This window comes from Hyla sarda, chromosome 3 (assembly GCF_029499605.1).
Source record: "Hyla sarda isolate aHylSar1 chromosome 3, aHylSar1.hap1, whole genome shotgun sequence".
NCBI lineage: Eukaryota > Metazoa > Chordata > Amphibia > Anura > Hylidae > Hyla > Hyla sarda.
This window is the reverse complement of record NC_079191.1, coordinates 335,673,405-335,683,936: the sequence shown is the minus strand read 5'-3', so window position 1 is coordinate 335,683,936 and position 10,532 is coordinate 335,673,405.

Genomic DNA, 10,532 nt, shown 5'->3' with positions numbered 1-10,532 from the left:
CTGGCGTAGGTAAGTAGTGATGCTCTGCACCCTGTATATGCTATATATCACTCCTCACCTGCTTACACTCTGTGGACTGGGCGCTCTGCATCCGACCCATGGAGTGGTACCTGAAGGCAGTAAAAAAAATTGCCACATGATACAAAAATGATTGTTTCCACACACCAGCAAAAACGCAAGAAAAGAACACAAGAAAAAATGAAAAAATGCAGGAAAAAGCTGTGACAGTTTTTCTGGCGTTTTTGCTGGTGAACAAAAAACCTCAATGTAATCCGAGCCTCAAAGCAATAGAACAAAATCCCTACGTCCACTTTTCCTGTGAGGTGCAGCTCAGGTGTACAATTAGAACTGTGTGGAGATTTAGAACTTTGCACAAAATGTATCATGTGCCTTGCAATTGCACCAAATTTTGACCAACCAAAACAATCTACTAAATACTTGTACCTACAACAATGATAAATTTCCCCCAATGTATATGTGTGATTGTGTATATATGTAGTAGAGCTGAGTGTGTGTGTATATGCAGTAGAGCTGAGTGTGTGTATATGTAGCAGAAGCTGAGTGTGTGATCAGGTGTATGTAGCAGAGCTGTGTGTGTGATTGTGTATATGCAGCAGAGCTGAGTGTGTTATTGTGTAAATGTAGCAGAGCTGAGTGTGTGATTTTGTAAATGCAGCAGAGCTGAGTGAGTGATCAGTTGTATGTAGCAGAGTTGAGTGTGTGATTGTGTATATGTAGCAGAGCCGAGTGTGTGATTTTGTAAATGCAGCAGAGCTGAGTGAGTGATCAGGTGTATGTAGCAGAGTTGAGTGTGTGCGTGGTCATGCTTAAACATAATCACACATTCAGCTCTGCTCCATACACATGCCGCACACGAATTTCTGCTACATGTACATGATCACACACTCAGCTCTGGTACATGTACACAGTGTTTACCAACCAGGGTACCTCCAGCTTTTGCAAAACTGCTACTCCCAGCATGCCAAGTTTTGCAACACTTGGAGACATTCTGATTGGTAAACACTGATATAGAGGTAAGGGGACAGATTGTTCAGCAAAATTACATATTTTTTAAACCCAGACATTCTGGGGGAGATTCTCAAAAACTAATGTAATTTCTGTTCCAGCGATATTATTCACACTTTTTTTTCTCCTCACATTTCAAAGGTCTCTTGTGCTGCTTTGAAAATAAGTGAAAATACATTTTCGCAGGCCAAATTTTTTTTTCAGCCATATTGGATTTTTTTTTGTTCCAAATTATACAAAATATTCCATGGTTACTAGTGCCCAGTGATAACTGTATAAATAAAACATTTTTGAGCTTAAATGTGAGTGCAGGTGCATTGACCAAGAAAAAAATATATATATTTTTTTAATACCATTTTTCATTAATAATTGTTTCTGTTTTTTTTTTTTTTTCATAATTACTTAAATAACACCTTTTCCCCAAAAAACTAAGAAAAACAAAAAACAGTAAAACTAGAACACAATTTCTGTGATTTCTGGTGTGATATTTTTTTATGTAAACTGGACTCTCACCCCTTTGAAAATATCATGTAAAGCAGAAAATATACATGGACACGCCCACTTTTACAAAACTGACGTGAACGGTGTAAACCGCGGCACAAAGCTCTTTGAAAATGTGTTCGATACTTTTTGTGCCAAAATTTTGGGGCAAAATTGATTTTTTTGTGCCGCAAAATTCTTTGAGAATCTCCCCTCTGTGTACTTTATAAATATTTATGATTTTACTATTGTGCAGAGTTTTGTTCGGCGCACAATGCTGCTTAAATATAGTTTTTAATAAGGAAAGAAATAAAAGAAATTTTTGAAAAGGTTCCCAATCTCAGTTTTCTTTACTCAATTAAAGAGATTTACACCATTTTATGAACAATATAATTTCAGTTGTATGTATATAAAGTATACAAAAAAGAAGGTTGCAGCAGCAGTTCTCTTGGTCAAAAAATAGAGGCTCTTAGTGCACTTTTTGATCAAAACGTGTCCCCATCCACCACACAGAGGTGGCCTCTTGTAGGATGAGACCCTAACATGCCTAATCCACTCACCTCTGCTGGGCATATGGCCTCTGACATGCAGGATCCTTTTATATTATGCATGTTTTGTATTATATATATATATATATATATATATATATATATATATATATATATATGCATTGTACCATATGCACTATATCTCTGCACTTATTATATCTTTTGTATATGTATGTATTGTATTGCATGCTCTATATATTCTTGCACTCTGCAGGCACTGCTCCTATCCATTTGGTTTTAGTATACATCATTCCTGCACACTAATCAATATTCATTTATACACTTCTATAAATATATTTTTTTACAAACATTTAAAAAAAAATTTTTACATAAATATTTTTCTCATTTTTGTATATGTTGCATGCACTATTTATTTGTTTTACATTATGCATGTGATCACATCCTTGTAATTTGTTTTTATGCTTTCATTTGCCCCCGGATTATTATTATAATCATTATTACTATTATCTCTAATGTATATGTATTATTTATAGCCATGTTATTGCCTTCACAGTCCACAGTCAGTTCTCCTACTATATATTTTCATTCTTTGTATTATTTAGCCCTGGGTCCGATGTTCAGCTTATTTTGTATATCCCTCTATTAGCAGCGATCTGCGGCCATTTTGGGGAAGCTTGTCTTTCTCCCTAGAATTTTTTCGTGCACACATGCGCTTTATAATGTGAATGCGCGTTGCGTGCTCCTTTACACGAGTGCCGCTGTGTCCAACGTCACTTCCGACCCAGCGGCAGGTGTGTTATTCCTTTTCTATTGGGTCACTATTATATAAATACCGTACCTGTAGCCATTATTTGCAGCCACATTTTTAACATATATTGATATATATTTATTTTATTCTATCTATTATGTACATTTTTTGAATCATGTTCTTTTATTAATAAAAAAAATATATATTTCCATAAATGGATTTGTACTTTATTTGGTGTCAGGGTTACAATGTGTTACGCTTTTGGTGTCTGTAGGTATATATTTAGAAGGGATAAGTTGCAATATATAGGGGAAAAAAAGAAACATGGGGGTTGGAGTGCAGGTGACTACTTCCAATGAAGCAGAGCTGTAGTGTTCTGATCAATCCGGAAGCTGTGTATTCTTCCCCCACCATCACTTTCCTCCTCCTCCTATTCTCAAAAATGAGGAATCCTCCTGCCAGAATACCCAAATCTGTAGATAACGTTGGACTTTTTGTCAGAATTTTATTAATATTTATATTTGTATATTATTATGTATTATATTTGTTTGTCTTCTATGTTATAAAGTGACATTCCTTCCCACCCAAATACCCAGTCCTCCTTATAAAGTCACCCCCCCAAAAAAAAACACCCTTCACCCAGAGTTTTCTATACCTTTATTTAATAATAAAAAGCTTATTTCACCCTATAAAACAAATGGATGTAAATGTCCATGTCTACACCTGTCCTCAGAGCAGTGACATTCCGTATGACATCACACATGTGACTTCACAAATGGTGATAGCTGGAAAAAGAGATGCAGAGCCCCAGAGGCCTTATTCTGAGGACTGCAATCTAGCGAGCACTAGTGTTTCTATATTGTTTCCTTGCGCTTTTTATTTCATTTTATCATGATTCGAGGGGACCACATCAGCAGGGATGAGGTCAATTTGGCCTGTAGCATGTGCTGGACAGTTACCATCCTCCTGGGTTCCCTCTTCACCACCGGCCCGAGTTTCTGGTTTGAAATCACCAGCAACCAACCGAGCCGGAATATCACCTCCAGCCACCTGCAAGGGCAGAACAATACCATCAGAGATCTGCCCAGCTTGAATACTACCAGCAGCGACATGAAGTGTCCCATCTGGACGAGGACCAGGATCAGAAAGATCACCCCTGTCCTGGTGAGTAATCAAACCTCTGCCAGCAGCGACATGAAGTGTCCCATCTGGACCAGGACCAGGATCAGAAAGATCACCCCTGTCCTGGGGAGTAATGACACCACTGCCAGCAACGACGCGATCAGCTGGGATTCCATTACCAACAACCTGCAGAGCGGGGCGGCCATCATCAAAAACTATCTTGGCTGGATCAGCACTTATGGTGACATGATCATCTGCCTGCTATGCTATATCCCCATCAATAACAACCTGCTGGACCGGTTCATAGATGCTGTTGACGATCTGATCTCGTTTGCTACTATCATCAGTGACTTGCTGTCCTGGATAGACACCACCACTGACTTGATATTCTGGATCCCCACCATCACCAGCAGCTCCCTGCTTGCCTGGATGAACCCAGTCAATGAGTTGGTGACCTGGATGAAAACCAGCAGCACTATAGAGCTTCTTTATGTGATCTGTAACCCCACCGCCATCAGCTGGATCGGCTTCATCAGTGACAGGCTCACCTGGATCGCCATCACACTCCAGCTTCTGACGTGGGTTATGCCAAGGGGGATAGTGACCAGCATCACCGGACCGATGGACTATATTAACTCGGTCAGACAGTTCCTGGACGGGTCACTGTTGCCATCCTAATTGTCAATATCCCCGAGATTAAAGGTGTCATTACCATCATCACCAGTATACTATGGGTATTCACCACCAACCTGTATGTATGAACACTGGAAAAGATGAATAAACATTTTTATTTGACAAATATTCCAATAGTTGTAATTATTGTTATAATAGACAAAGTAGGGAATTTATTATAAATCAGTGGTTTATATGTCAGTGAGAAACAAAAATATCTCGAAGTAAGGTACCCCAAATGTATGAAGAGCCGCAGTTGAATATGGTTTCCCAAAACTACAACTCCCAGCATGCCGAGACAACCCCCATATACACAGCCCTCCATACACAAACATACGCAGCCCCCATATACACAGCCCTGCATACAAACACATACACAGCCCCCATATACACAGCCCTCCATGCACAAACATACGCACCCCCACATACACAGCCCTCCATATACAAACATACGCAGCCCCCATATACACAGCCCTCCATACACAAACATATGCAGCCCCCTCATACACAACCCTCCATGCACAAACATACGCAGCCCCCATACACACACATATGCAGCCCCCCATACACATACGCAGCCCCCATATACACACATACGAAGCCCCCATATACACACAAACGCAGCCCCCATATACACACACACGCAGCCCCCATATACACACACACGCAGCCCCCATATACACACACACGCAGCCCCATATACACACACACATGCAGCCCCATATACACACACGCAGCCCCATATACACACACGCAGCCCCCATATATATATATATATATATATATATATATACACAGCCCTCCATACACAAACACGCAGCCCCCATATACGCACACAGCCCCCCATATACGCACACAGCCCCCCATATACGCACACAACCCCCCATATACGCACACAGCCCCCCATATACACACACAGCCCCTCATATACACACACAGCCCCCCATATACGCACACAGCCCTCCATACACACATATACTCAGCCCTCCATACACACAGCCTATTCCCATATACACAGCCCTCCATACACAGCCTATCCCCATATACACAGCCCTCCATGCACACAGCCCCATCCCCATATAAACAGGCCTCCATACACACAGCCCCATCCCCATATACACAGTCCTCCATACACACAGCCCCATCCCCATATACACAGCCCTCCATACACACAGCCCCATCCCCATACACAGCCCTCCATACACACAGCCTATCCCCATATACACAGCCCTTCAAACACACAGCCCTATCCCCATAAACACAGCCCTCCATACACACAGCCTATCCCCATATACATAGCCCCATCCCAATATACACAGCCCTCCATACACACAGCCCCATCCCCATATACACAGCCTATCCCCATATACACAGCCCTTTATACACACAGCCCCATCCCCATATACACAGCCCTCCATACACACAGCCCCATCCCCATACACAGTCCTCCATACACACAGCCTATCCCCATATACACAGCCCCATCCCCATATACACAGCCCTCCATACACACAGCCCTATCCCCATATACACAGCCCTCCATACACACAGCCTATCCCCATATACACAGCCCTTTATACACACAGCCCCATCCCCATATACACAGTCCTCCATACACACAGCCACATCCCCATACACACAGCCCTCCATACACACAGCCCCATCCCCATACACACAACCCTCCATACACACAGCCTATCCCCATATACACAGCCCTCCATACACACAGCCCCATCCCCATATACACAGCGCTCCATACACACAGCCCCATCCCCATATACACTGCCCTCCCTACACACAGCCTATTCCCATATACACAGGCCTCCATACACACAGCCTATCCCCATATACACAACCCTTCATACACACAGCCTATCCCCATATACACAGCCCTCCATACACAGCCTATCCCCATATACACAGCCCTCCATGCACACAGCCCCATCCCCATATAAACAGGCCTCCATACACACAGCCCCATCCCCATATACACAGTCCTCCATACACACAGCCCCATCCCCATATACACAGCCCTCCATACACACAGCCCCATCCCCATACACAGCCCTCCATACACACAGCCTATCCCCATATACACAGCCCTTCATACACACAGCCCTATCCCCATGAACACAGCCCTCCATACACACAGCCTATCCCCATATACATAGCCCCATCCCAATATACACAGCCCTCCATACACACAGCCCCATCCCCATATACACAGCCTATCCCCATATACACAGCCCTTTATACACACAGCCCCATCCCCATATACACAGCCCTCCATACACACAGCCCCATCCCCATACACAGTCCTCCATACACACAGCCTATCCCCATATACACAGCCCCATCCCCATATACACAGCCCTCCATACACACAGCCCTATCCCCATATACACAGCCCTCCATACACACAGCCTATCCCCATATACACAGCCCTTTATACACACAGCCCCATCCCCATATACACAGTCCTCCATACACACAGCCACATCCCCATACACACAACCCTCCATACACACAGCCTATCCCCATATACACAGCCCTCCATACACACAGCCCCATCCCCATATACACAGCGCTCCATACACACAGCCCCATCCCCATATACACTGCCCTCCCTACACACAGCCTATTCCCATATACACAGGCCTCCATACACACAGCCTATCCCCATATACACAACCCTTCATACACACAACCTATCCCCATATACACAGCCCTCCATACACAGCCTATCCCCATATACACAGCCCTCCATGCACACAGCCCCATCCGCATATACACAGCCCTCCATGCACGCAGCCCCATCCCCATATAAACAGGCCTCCATACACACAGCCCCATCCCCATATACACAGCCCTCCATACACACAGCCCCATCCCCATATACACAGCCCTCCATACACACATATACACAGCCCTCCATACACAGCCTTTCCCCATGTACACAGCCCCATCCCCATATACACAGCCCTCCATACACACAGCCCCATCCCCATATACACAGCCTATCCCCATATACACAGCCTTTTATACACACAGCCCCATCCCCATATACACAGCCCTCCATACACACAGCCCCATCCCCATACACAGCCCTCCATACACACAGCCTATCCCCATATACACAGCCCTTCATACACACAGCCCTATCCCCATAAACACAGCCCTCCATACACACAGCCTATCCCCATATACACAGCCCTCCATACACACAGCCCCATCCCCATATACACAGCGCTCCATACACACAGCCCCATCCCCATATACCCTGCCCTCCCTACACACAGCCTATTCCCATATACACAGGCCTCTATACACACAGCCCCATCCCCATATACATAGCCCTCCATACACACAGCCCAATTCCCATATACACAGCCCTCCATACACACAGCCTATCCCCATGTACAGAGCCCTCCATACACACAGCCTATCCCCCATATACACAGCCCTCCATACACACAGCCTATCCCCATATACAGAGCCCTCCATACACACAGCCTATCCCCATATACACAGCCCTCCATACACAAAGCCCCATCCCCATATCCACAGCCCTCCATACACACAGCCCCATCCCCATATACACAGCCCCATCCTCATATACATAGTCCTCCATACACACAGCCCCATCCCCATACACACAGCCCCATTCCCATATACACAGCCCTCCATACACACAGCCTATCCCCTTATACAGAGCCCTCCATACACACAGCCTATCCCCCATATTACACAGCCCTCCATACACACAGCCTATCCCCGTATACAGAGCCCTCCATACACACAGCCTATCCCCATATACACAGCCCTCCATACACACAGCCTATCCCCATATACACAGCCCTCCATACACACAGCCCCATCCCCATATACACAGCCCTCCATACACACAGCCTATCCCCATATACACAGCCCTCCATACACACAGCCTATCCCGATATACACAGCCCTCCATACACACAGCCCCATCCCCATATACACAGCGCTCCATACACACAGCCCCATCCCCATATACACTGCCCTCCCTACACACAGCCTATTCCCATATACAAAGGCCTCTATACACACAGCCCCATCCCCATATACATAGCCCTCCATACACACAGCCCAATTCCCATATACACAGCCCTCCATACACACAGCCTATCCCCATGTACAGAGCCCTCCATACACACAGCCTATCCCCCATATACACAGCCCTCCATACACACAGCCTATCCCCATATACAGAGCCCTCCATACACACAGCCTATCCCCATATACACAGCCCTCCATACACACAGCCTATCCCCATATACACAGCCCTCCATACACACAGCCCCATCCCCATATACACAGCCCCATCCTCATATGCATAGTCCTCCATACACACAGCCCCATCCCCATACACACAGCCCCATTCCCATATACACAGCCCTCCATACACACAGCCTATCCCCTTATACAGAGCCCTCCATACACACAGCCTATCCCCCATATTACACAGCCCTCCATACACACAGCCTATCCCCGTATACAGAGCCCTCCATACACACAGCCTATCCCCATATACACAGCCCTCCATACACACAGCCTATCCCCATATACACAGCCCTCCATACACACAGCCCCATCCCCATATACACAGCCCTCCATACACACAGCCTATCCCCATATACACAGCCCTCCATACACACAGCCCCATCCCCATATACATAGCCCTCCATACACACAGCCTATCCCCATATACACAGCCCTCCATACACACAGCCCCATCCCCATATACATAGCCCTCCATACACACAGCCCCATCCCCATATACACAGCCCTCCATACACACAGCCTATCCCCATATACACAGCCCTCCATACACACAGCCTATCCCCATATACACAGCCCTCCATACACACAGCCTATCCCCATATACACAGCCCCATCCCCATATACATAGCCCTCCATACACATAGCCCCATCCCCATATACACAGCCCTCCATACACACAGCCCCATCCTCATATACATAGCCCTCCATACACACAGCCTATCCCCATATACACAGCCCTCCATATACACAGCCCCATCCCCATATACACAGCCCTATCCCCATATACACAGGCCTACATACACACTGTGACGATCCGTCTTGGGGATTAGCTCTGGGATCGTCCTGGACCACGCCACAGGAAGCGTTTCTCCTCAATAAACCAGCAAACAAACGCTTATAATGCAAATCTGGCACAATTCATGGCAGTCTCTTTGAGCCTCTCTTAGCTCGGGCTGTGTACTCCTCAGCAGCCTCTGTCTCTTCCATACAGCCCACATGCTGTCTCCTAGGAAGAGCCCCAACTATTCTGTTCCTTTAGCTTTTAAACACACACTTTCCCTTCCTGATACCTCATTAATCAGGCCACAGGTGGAGCATTCTGCAGAGATAGCAAGGGAAATACACCCTTTCCTTGCCACACTGCCACAACACATATACACAGCCCTCCATACACACACAGCCCCATTCCCAAATACATAGCCCTCCATTCACACAGCCTATTCCCATATGCACATTCCTCCATACACATAGCCTATCCCCATATACATAGCCCTCCATACACACATCCCCATCCGCATATACACAGCCCTCCATACACACAGCCCCATCCCCATATACACAGCCCTCCATACACACAGCCTATCCCCATATATAGAGCCCTCCATACACACAGCCTATCCCCCATATTCACAGCCCTCCATACACACAGCATATCCCCATATACAGAGCCCTCCATACACACAGCTTAGCCCCATATACAGAGCCCTCCATACACACAGCCTAGCCCCATATACACAGCCCTCCATACACACAGCCCCATCCCCATATACATAGCCCTCCATACACACAGCCCCTTCCCCATACACACAGCCTATCCCCATATACACAGCCCTCCATATACACAGCCTATCCCCATATACACAGCCCTCCATACACAC